General features: G+C 40.7%; 1 long non-coding RNA gene across 1 annotated transcript; it reads right to left on the bottom strand.

Annotated features, from left to right (window-relative positions):
* Positions 1–101: 101 nt before the first annotated feature.
* On the bottom strand, positions 102–9,075 carry LOC127431165 (uncharacterized). Its single transcript, XR_007895536.1, has 4 exons — positions 9,027–9,075; positions 8,776–8,887; positions 8,575–8,684; positions 102–826 (listed from the first exon to the last, which is right to left on the bottom strand). It is a non-coding gene; the product is annotated as an uncharacterized LOC127431165 (long non-coding RNA).
* Positions 9,076–10,913: the final 1,838 nt, after the last annotated feature.

The following is a 10,913-nucleotide window of genomic DNA, read 5'->3' as shown; positions in this document are numbered from 1 at the left end:
TTACTCACACCTATCATATATCTTCTGAAGACATAGATTTAAACACTGGAGTCATATGGATTACTTTTATGCTGCCTTTATATGCTTTTTGGACCTTTTAAGTTCTGGCCACCATTTACTTGCATTATATGGACCTACAGAGCTGAGATACTCTTCTAAAAGTCTTTGTTTATGTTCTGTAAAAGAAAGAAAGTCATACATATCCGGAATGGCATAAGGGTGTCAATGATGAAAGAATTTTCCTTTTTGGGTGAACTATCCCTTTAAGGTTGAAAGGAAACAATCTGAAAAGACTTGAGTTCTGAGAACTTTCATGAAATGGTGCCACATCTGTTAAACATTTTTAAAATGGAAAAAGCTTGGTGTCAAGGCAAGCTATGGTGATTTGCTGTACCTTAGGTTTCCTTCTGTGTTCAGCATTCCTTGGAGCAAACAGTATAGCAATTACTAAACAAAATAAGATCAAATTGGTAGCTTACTCTATAGAGGATATCCTGTGGAATTTCAATCTGACCACACCCAGGCACACCAAAAACCTGTAATTGCTGAAGTTTATGAACAGGAAGTTGAGGAAGCTGTGAGAGAATAACCCCCTCCCTTATAATGTAGAACTTTCTGATCTGTTAGAGCTCTCTCTGACCTTATGAAGTGTACAAAGCACTGATAAGAAGCTGATATTATTGTCTCTTTTTCTTCATTGCAGCCATATTCCTGGTACAGACACAAACAGACTTTTACTGTAAATTTGATCCTGAAGGAGACCAATAAATAACCTGACTGATACAAGTACTTTGGTCCTTCTCACTGTAGCTCCTGCTCTGGAATTCTAAAGGGATATTACAAAAAGGAAGACTTCGATGAAATAACTCTAAAAGCAAACATGTCACATTTATGATTTAGAAAGAAAGAAAGAAAAAAGATTTACATTTGATTACACTTTTCAGTACTCTTACCCCTTAAAAAAAGACCAGTATTGCTGGTCACCAGCATATGTTGTGTTTGGTATTCATGCTACGCTGGTGTCCCCACGATTACTTAACTAGCCTGACCAGCAAGGCTTCCTTGGATCAACCACACAGCTTCATCAGAAAGACCATGCTGGTTGACCAGCATTTGTTGATGGTGAACAGCACGGGTATGCTAGTCTACCAGAGGCCTGTACCATGAAGCCAGTTTCAGTGGCTAGCTAGGTAAGTTTTAGTTTAGTTTGCCTCAACCCCAGGTTTTAGGTACCATGAAAGTTGGTCAGCTTTTAGCAATGTTCATCTCCATAGTAATTTACGCTACATAGCTAACTTGCTCCATAGCAGGTTTCGTTCTGGATTACAGATCGCTAACAGATGCTGAACCAATCAGCTGTGGGTAACATGACATCTCTGACACTTTCAAGTCACTCCCCCGTGTCTCTTCAAGCACACTTTACATCTTCATGATAAATTATATATTTGAGAATCTAAATGTAGATTTTCAGCAGATAGAGTATTATATTTGATTTAAAATGTAATTGCTTTTCATTTACTCTCTTTAGCCTTAGCAAAAACTATCTTTGAAAATATAAACATACTATATTAGGCAATCTATAAAACAGCCAGTAAGTGTATTAATATGATACCAGCAAAAAATAATCATTTTTAAAATATTAAAAGCTCAAGATTGCTATGGAAAGAGGCCACCCAAACCCCTTCTTTCTTTCATAGACTCGAGATGAACATACAGTATTTTACTTGAAGTTATAAAAATATAAGCAATAAGCAATATAAGCAGGACACAAAATATGTCTTTTTATAAAAAGAACAAATAGATCTTATTATTGCATACCAGTTTTTTTGCATACAGTATTCCAAGTGCTCACTTTTTAATTAATCCATAGTAGCCTTTTTTTATGCTTTTTTTTAAACTAAAGACAATATACAAACTGTACATCAAGAAAGATAAATAATAATAATAATAATAATAAAAAAACCACTATGTTATTTTGAATAACCATATCAAATAACCATTCACAACATATTTGATAAATAACATGTGTAATTCATTCATTTCCATGTTATATTTTATTTCAAATAAAGTGGAAAGTTAAGGCATCACCTCCTTTTTTTTAAATATTAAATGATATAGGACATCATACCTCATATTTTAACTAATTTTGTTCAAAAATCACAAATATGAAGGAAACAATCTATCTAAATTAATTTATAATATTTTTAAGCAAATCGCATTTATGTTCACATTCCGGACTTTTATTATTAATTATAAATCTTTGAAATTGTGGGGGTTCTGGTTTTTGCCAATTTTTTGTAATCTGTTTCAAAGCTGCTATCCTGATGACCCTAAATATATTTTGTTCAGTTTTATTTCTTAAGGACAATGGAATTTGACCCAAAATAAGGTTTTCTGGATGTATTTCTACTGTGCAGTTAAAAAATAAATTAACCTGTCTAATCACATCATTCCAATACATTGTCAATTTAGAGCACTCATATAGAATTTTACTGTAATGAGCATTTGTTTCTCCACAGTTTCTCCAACAATCCCCTTTTACCATGCTATTGGATTTACTTTGAATAACAGGTGTTATAAAAAATCTCATTTTTATCTTCCAAGCATATTTCATCCAAACGCTGGATTGAATAGTATGGAATGTATTATATGATATTTCTTCCCAGTCTTGCTGACTAATTTTTATTTTTAATTCATCCTCACACCTACATATAATTTTATTCAGAGTGTCCTGTATATCTCTTTCAAGTGCACTCTTTAAAATTACTAAAATTTGTATTGTATTAGTTGCATTGTATGTATCAATTATATAATTTAGTAATGGATTCATTTCCTTTTTTAATTTTTACTTTAGCTTCTGTTAATAAATATCATCTTACCTTTAAATAATAATACTACTAATAATAATAATTATAAAAAAGTGAATTTGGAAGCTCATACCTTTTTGCTAGGTTTGAAAAGGTACCCATTCCTTTATCAGCGAACAGTTGGTGATATCTTTTTAGACCTCTATCTGCCCAAAACCTAAATATTATCTAATCTATTTGGCATGAAATCAGGATCTTTAGCAATTTCTTGTAAATTAACTATATCTTTCTTGATTGTACTATTGTTCTTCTTTTCTAACCAACTTCTAAAACTACTATTAATACAAATATTATCTATTGATTTAAATTTGTTGCTTTGTTTGGGTAGAAACAGGGATACACTAATAGGTTTCCCCATTTCATACATTTCCATCTTCCTCCATTTCACTTTAGATTCTTTGTTCATCCAAATCAATACAGGTTGAATTTGGGCAGCTTTATAATAATTTATTACATTTGGGAATTCTAGTCCTCCAAGCCTTTTTGACAACTTAAGAATTTTAAGACTTTTTAAGGTTTCCTATTATCCCATATATATTTACAATGTAGCTTATTCCATTGTCTAAAATCACTTTTTTTGATATACTAACTGGTAGATTTTGAAAAAGGAAAATAAACTTAGGGAGAATATTCATCTTTATACTCTCTATTTGTTTTGTAATCAATAGTAGCCTATATTTATTTGTAATAGTTTTGAATGATATATACATTTTTCAATTCAAAGAAACATAAAAGCTTTTATATTTTAAATACATTTAAGCTTTTAAAATTAATAAGCCTGTGTGTTCTTGTTGTGGGCCTAGATGAATTCACTTACGCATTGATATGCCAACTGTTTTACATTTTGTTTTCATCACATTAAGAATTTATTTGCAGCAGTCCTCTTGAGCTCTCTTAGCAGATGCTGTTTCTTCTTGTTGTGTAAATGTCTTTAATTGCTTCATAATTTTACAGTTATACCTTGTACTGGGTAAATCATGTGTTTTAAGTCTTCATGATTTCATGCTGAACTCTTGAGCAGTGTAAATGCATTTTATTTCTTATATATATATATATATATATATATATATATATATATATATATATATATATATATATATATTTAAAACAATGTCTTTTGCACAGTTTAAATGAATTTAAATTCATAATCATCAGCTTTCAGCAGAGAGGTATATCCCACTGAGTCTCCCGCAAGAAGTGAATCACATTCTCTCACACGATTGGTTGTGCACTGCAAACGTCACTCATTCATGTGCACGAGCACGTAATCTAATCTTAAAGTCAGAATCAAAGCATGAGTTGACAGAGAAAGTTGATGAGCTGCACCATGGTACCAGTTAAACCTGATTGGATTGGTTTAAATTTGTCAACCTGAAAACAATCCTGAAACCTTGAGTTTGTTCAGCAACCTTCATGGTACAGGCCTCAGCACTATCCAGCATAAACCAGCCTGGAAATTATAATCTTTTCTAAAGGGATAAATTCCTAAATGGCCAATAAAATAAGTGATCACAAAACATATTCTTAGGTCAGTTTAGGTTATACTGGGGCCTGTACCATGATGGTAGTTGAACAAACTCAGGGTTACAGGATTAGTTTCGAGTTGACAAAACTGTAATCTGTAACTGTAAATCTGTAGAGCCGAGGAGGGCGGGGCCGGGCTGGAATGAGACACACCCGGTCCCCAATCAGCCTGATGGGGGCGCGTGAGGGATAAAGGCGGCCGGGGACGACAGTTAGAGAGAGAGAGAATTACATACAGCTGTACTGTGTGTTTTTGGTTGTGTTAAATTGTTTATTAAATTGTTATTTAAGTTGTCAAGCAGGTTCTCGCCTCCTCCTTTCCACTGAACCCCCTTACACTGGTGCCGAAACCCGGGAAGGAGGAGGGATTCCCATCGCAGGGTCCTCGACACTGCCGTCCACCCAGGGGAGCGCCGCTGCCGTCCGACGGGGGACGGAGTAGCCCGACCACCCGGACGCGGGGAACGGCCGCCGTCCGCAAGGCGAGTGGGGACGGGACTCCCTGACCGCCTGGAGTGAGGGAGCCGCTGCCGGGGGCGGAGGAGTGCCCTGCCGTCCCCCGGGAACGCGGAGGGGTCGAGAGAAGACCGCCGTCCGCGGCGGGGGAGGAGGGAAGCGACTCCCCGACCGCCTGGAGTGGTAGGGCCGCTGCCAGGGGCGGAGGAGAGTCCCCACGGGACGCTGGGAACGCGGAGGTGCGTTCTGTCCACTGGGGGTCGGAGGTCTGACTCCGGTCCGCCCTGGGAGGAGCGGCTGCAGTCCGCCTGAGAGGGTGGAGTAGTGATCGAGGACCACGCGATGGCGCATCAGAGAACCGGTGAGTTTCTTTTTCTCTCTCTCCTCTCTCTCTCTCTGTCGCTCCGTGTTGGCCTTTCCCTCGCCATTTTGTGTTGTTTTTTCCCCTCCTGTCTCCTCCCAGGTCGAGGAAGGCGGGGAGGACCCGCCGGCAGTCGGGGCATAAGGCACGCACCCCCCGGAGAGGAAGGGTGGGGGGGATGTACGTCATGCCGGGGGCTCCCCGGCCTGAGGCAACGCCGGGAGGAGTGTAGAGCTGAGGAGGGCGGGGCCGGGCTGGAATGAGACACACCCGGTCCCCAATCAGCCTGATGGGGGCACGCGAGGGATAAAGGCGGCCGGGGATGACAGTTCGAGAGAGAGAGAATTACAGACAGCTGTACTGTGTGTTTTTGGTTGTGTTAAATTGTTTATTAAATTGTTATTTAAGTTGTCAAGCGGGTTCTCGCCTCCTCCTTTCCACTGAACCCCCTTACAATATCCAATCAGACTTTATTGGTACCATGACGCAGCTCATCAACTTTCTCTGTCAACTCAGGCTTTGATTGTTAAGCTGTAATTAGTCCACGAGCGCCCGCACATAAAAGCGTAACATCGGCACCGAACAACCAGTTGCGTACAACATGGATAGAGCGAGATCTGTTTATTTCTCCACTGAGGAGGCGTTGTGTGTGGATGGGTCCTGTAAACCAAAAACATGGTGTGTGATGTGTGACGCGATGGCTGGGGAGGCAGAGGGGCCGTCCACGTCTGCTCAGCGTCAGAATGACGCAGGAGGGGAACCCTCCGGTGTTCCCGCCCTCAGGAAATTCCTGGAGGGGGACTTCCCTCTAGAGCAGTCATGTGATGAAATCCTTAGGCATGCCTTTGACCAAGTGAGAGTAATCGATGGCCAGCAGCTCCAGCCGGACGCTGCCCTCACATACCTGTACTTTTCAATTATTAGGGACCGGTTGTATCGAGTGACTCTGCAGAATGTTTATATCACGAACAATACGCAAATTTTATGAATTGCTGGGGATTAAATCGATTCGCACCAGCGTTTATCACCCGCAAACTGACGGGCTGGTGGAACGATTTAATCGAACCCTTACAATCATGATTTGTAAGTTCGTACACAAGGACGCTAGAAACTGGGACAAATGGCTGGACCCCCTATTATTTGCAGTCAGGGAGGTCCCACAAGCCTCCACAGGGTTTTCCTCCTTTCGAGCTCCTGTATGGACACCGGCCCCGCAGGGTGCTTGATGTCAAATGGGAGGCATGGGAAAAAGGACCTTCCCAGAGCAAAAATGAAATACAGTATGTAGTGTTCCTTCTCGTGTAGTGTATTTGATAAACTACTCACATGGAGAGGTATATCTCAGAATCACCTGTTTATTATAGAACACTAGCAGCTCCTGCTGCTACCCAGCTTGTGCATGTATATATATATCACTCACACGCCCCTCCCGGTAACCACAGCAGTAAAACAAGGTGGCCCTCTAGAGGAGTCAATATGCAATTACACCATAAATGCATATAACACTACACCACACAGTATGTCCTTGATCTTCGAGCAAAGCTACAAACACTGGGTCAGTTGTCACAACAGAATTTGCTCCAAGCTCAAGAGACACAAAGCCGGCTGTATAATAGGGGTGCCCAGCTGTGGGAATTTGCACCGGGAGACAAAGTACTTGTATTACTCCCCACATCGAGCTCCAAATTACTCGCCAAGTGGCAAGGACCCTTTGAGGTTACAGGGCGAGTTGGGGATCTCGATTATGAAGTTAAATGAACGGATAGAGGTGAGGCACATCAAATTTACCACCTCAACCTCCTTAAATTGTGGAGAGAGGCCAGAGGTGAAGTTCAAAGCCGATCCATTCACCCTTGTGGAGACCACCTCTCACCGTGCCAGCTCACGGAGGTGGCCAGGTTACAAAAAGAGTTTGCGGACGTGTTCTCTCCTCTTCCCCGTCGGACTAACGTCATACAACACCATATCGAGACCCCACCGGGAGTGGTAGTCGGCCATACCGTGTACCTGAACACAAGAAAAAGGTGATTCAGGACGAATTAGAGGCAATGCTCGAGATGAGGGTAATAGAAGAATCGCACAGCGATTGGGTGAGCCCGGTTGTTCTTGTACCTAATAGTGACGGGTCAGTCCATTTCTGTTTTGATTACCGGAAAGTCAACATGGTGTCTAAATTTGACCTGTACCCAATGCCCCAAATTGATGAACTGTTCGATCGGTTGGGTGTAGCTCAATTTTATTTGACTTTGGATTTAACTAAGGGATATTGGTGGATCCCCTTAACTCCATTATCCCGAGAAAAAAACGGCCTTTTCCACACCGTTCGGATTACACCAATTCATCACTCTTCCGTTCGGTTTGTTCGGGGCTCCTGGCATGTTATGGTGCCTCATGGATAAGATCCTCCGACCACATGCTGCGTATGCCACTGCCTACTTAGATGATATCATTATATACATTAATGATTGGCAGAGGCATATGCAGCATCTGAGAGCCATCCTGAGGTCGCTGAGGCGGGCGGGGCTCACGGCAAACCCGAAAAAGTGCGCAATTGGGCGGGTGGAAGTACAGTATCTGGGCTTCCACTTGGGTCATGGGCAGGTACGTCTCCAGATTGATAAGACGGAAGCGATAGCGGCCTGCCCATGTCCTAAGTCCAAAAAGGAGGTGAGGCACTTCATGGGGCTGGCTAGCTATTACAGAAGGTTTGTTCCTATTTTTTTTCATGTCGCCAGCCCCTTGAATGATCTCACTAAAAAGTGGGCAGCAGATCTGGTCCAGTGGACAGAGGCGTGCCAACAGGCTTTCACAAGAGTGAAATCTGCACTCGGTGGTGGGCCGCTTTTACATGCTCCTAACTTCTCTCTCCCCTTTATTTTACAGACGGATGCATCAGAGCCCCTCTGTGGGGGCCGTGCTCTCACAGGAGGTGGAGCGTGTGGAGCGCCCTGTGCTGTACATTAGTCGTAAGCTCTCTTTGAGAGAGACTAAGTACAGCACCATCGAGAAAGAGTGTCTTGCCATCAAGTGGACGGTCCTAACCCTCTGCTACTACCTGCTGGGGCAGGCCTTCATTCTCCACTCAGATCACTATGTGGAGCGGGACGTGGTCATGTGTCTGTCACCGGGGAGTGAGGAAGCAGTAAGGGCTATCACCTGGTGATTAATGATGCGTAACACCTGTTTCTCATTACAGTGAAGACAGAGATGGGCTTGAAAAGGCCGCCGAGAACGCCAGTGAGGCAGAGAGAGTTGCGTGAAGCTGAAAAGCCATGTCTGTATCCAAAAGCCTGTTTAGTGTTGCATGAAGCTGAAAAGCCTATACTTTGTCTGTGAAGCTGAACGCTTGAATAAAAGCTGATTTACCTGGATTGCCAACCCGCTTCCAGCTTCCTTCGTGTTGGAACCTTTACAGTAAACTTTCAACTAATTTGACTGACACCTCGACTCTTCATTCCAAGCCTACTGGTAATCCCCTACAGAACAGAAAAGGGAAAATTGTAAAAGTTTTGCTGTGTCACAATCCATTCCTTTAAAGTGTTCTGTAGTGTTCCCAATTTACCTTACCTTCCTCAGAGTGCTTACACAACACATACTCTTGGAAAATGTGTGAGAATTGCACTGAGCCGGGCCATTTGGCATCCAAGCTTGTGATCATACATTCATGATCACAAGTAATCTGCAGATTAAATGTACAGTAAGTCAGTGTCATATGTGTTAACATTACTATTAATTGAAAGTTTCATGTCAAAATTCATCTCACTTAAAAGACAAAAACTATCCCTAAAAACTCTTTCTCTGTGAAGTGCTCTTCTTACAATTTGCACTGAGATGTCCACAGGATTACGAAGAAATGGTGAAGCCATTGCAACAGACACTAAGTTGAATTAGCTGAGTCACTTATATGTCATTGCTCACAGCTGATTGGTCAAATTTCGGTTTGATATCTCTTACAGAGAACATAACCTGCTCCGAGCCACTTTCCTGGTGCCTAAAACCCAGGGTTGGCACAAACTAAATGGAAACGAGCACAGAGCCACTATCTCAGCACACCAGAGGCATATGGATCCTTGAAACAACAGATACTGTAGATGGGCAAGGTTGACACATATTCTGTTGAATGTAAATAATATCTCCAAAAGTTTTAGCATTACACCTTTTAAACACATTGAAGGTGTGGAGAAGTATGTTTTATATATACAGTCAAGGGCGTAGACTTGGCTTGGACATTGGGGGATGGGGGGGGTGTTCAGTGTGAAGCATTTACATGCTTGATCATGGTATAAATATTGTAAAAAGATTGTACTTGCTTGTTTGATTAGGAACAAAAGGAACAAAATGGCCTCTTATTTCAATATATCAAAAACTATTGTGTTGTACTTTGTTCAACCATTAGCTGTTTATCTCTAACCACTACTTCCTACAGCAAGGTAAATTTCTTCAAACAATCAATAAGAGAACACACTGAGAGATAAATAATCTTTATGACATGCACAGAGCCTCTGGCACATACTGACGGTTGTGTATTAGAATGCCAAACTAGTCTCATAGAATGAACATTAACATAAAATTTTTTGCAAACTGAGTTTTATGTGCCTTGTTCAACATTTTGCCACAGTTTCCTGGTGAAATGAACACTAGAGGCGCTACAACTTTTTTTTATTAACTTTCACACAAATTGGGAGTAAAATGGCTGATTATGACTTTATTAACACTTATTTTTCACTCACATATATTACTCATGCACTGCTGTGTTATGAAATCGAAACACTTTTACTCTTATGCAGAACCGAAGTGTTTAGTTGTAGAAAATGAAAGCCATCTTTATCAATAGAGAAGTGAACACTTTAAGATTGTTGACTGCATTAGTTTATAACTTACAGTTAGGCTGCTAGTTTTAGATTATTAGCTCCCTAAATCAAAGTGACTGAAATTAGTTTAAGGTGATGCGTGTCATTTGTTCTCCACTAGCGTCACCAAATGAAATAGCAAGAGCAATGATTTTCTAAAAGGTTTTCTAAACACTCCCACCATCTTCCATTGGTATGTCAAAACAGATAGTCCTGCCCTAAACACACACCATTGGTTGGTCAGGATTCTTTAAAAAAAAAAAAAAAAGAGCAATTTTATGAAAGTGCACTTTTTGCCGAAATCAACCTCTAAATGACTTATAGTTGACTTTCTGCATATCATTCTGGGATAAGAGAAAGTATTTAAAAAAAAAAAAACAAAGCAATGACACATCAACTTTAAATGATGGATTCTTTAATGACAGCAAACAATATAACAAAAACACTATTCCACCAGCGACCTATGTCCGAGTCCTTAGTATGCATAAAACAGTAAGGGAGAAACACCCGGATGATCTTCTATTTCCAGTAAAATTCTGAAGTGCGGATCGACTTGACACTTTACTGTGTCATAATACTATAGGAGCTGAGCAGAGGTCACATTCAAGTGCTGGATTGAGAAAAAAAAAAAGGAGAAACACGAGTCGGACGGCTCTTCTCAACTTTAAGTGCTATCTATACCAAGAAAGTCAAATGGTGCTTGGTTATCTAAACCAGAGTATATATTTTTTTTTTTGCAGTTGTTGTTGTTATGTCTTATATTTCAGTCATGGTCAAAACCCACATCCCCTGATATAGTATGTCTGGAATCTTTTCATACTTGCATGCATATCTAAAGAACGTACTGTTTTACCA

Source organism: Myxocyprinus asiaticus, chromosome 40 (genome assembly GCF_019703515.2).
Source record: "Myxocyprinus asiaticus isolate MX2 ecotype Aquarium Trade chromosome 40, UBuf_Myxa_2, whole genome shotgun sequence".
Classification (NCBI taxonomy): domain Eukaryota; kingdom Metazoa; phylum Chordata; class Actinopteri; order Cypriniformes; family Catostomidae; genus Myxocyprinus; species Myxocyprinus asiaticus.
This window is presented reverse-complemented; position numbering and strand designations above follow the sequence as displayed.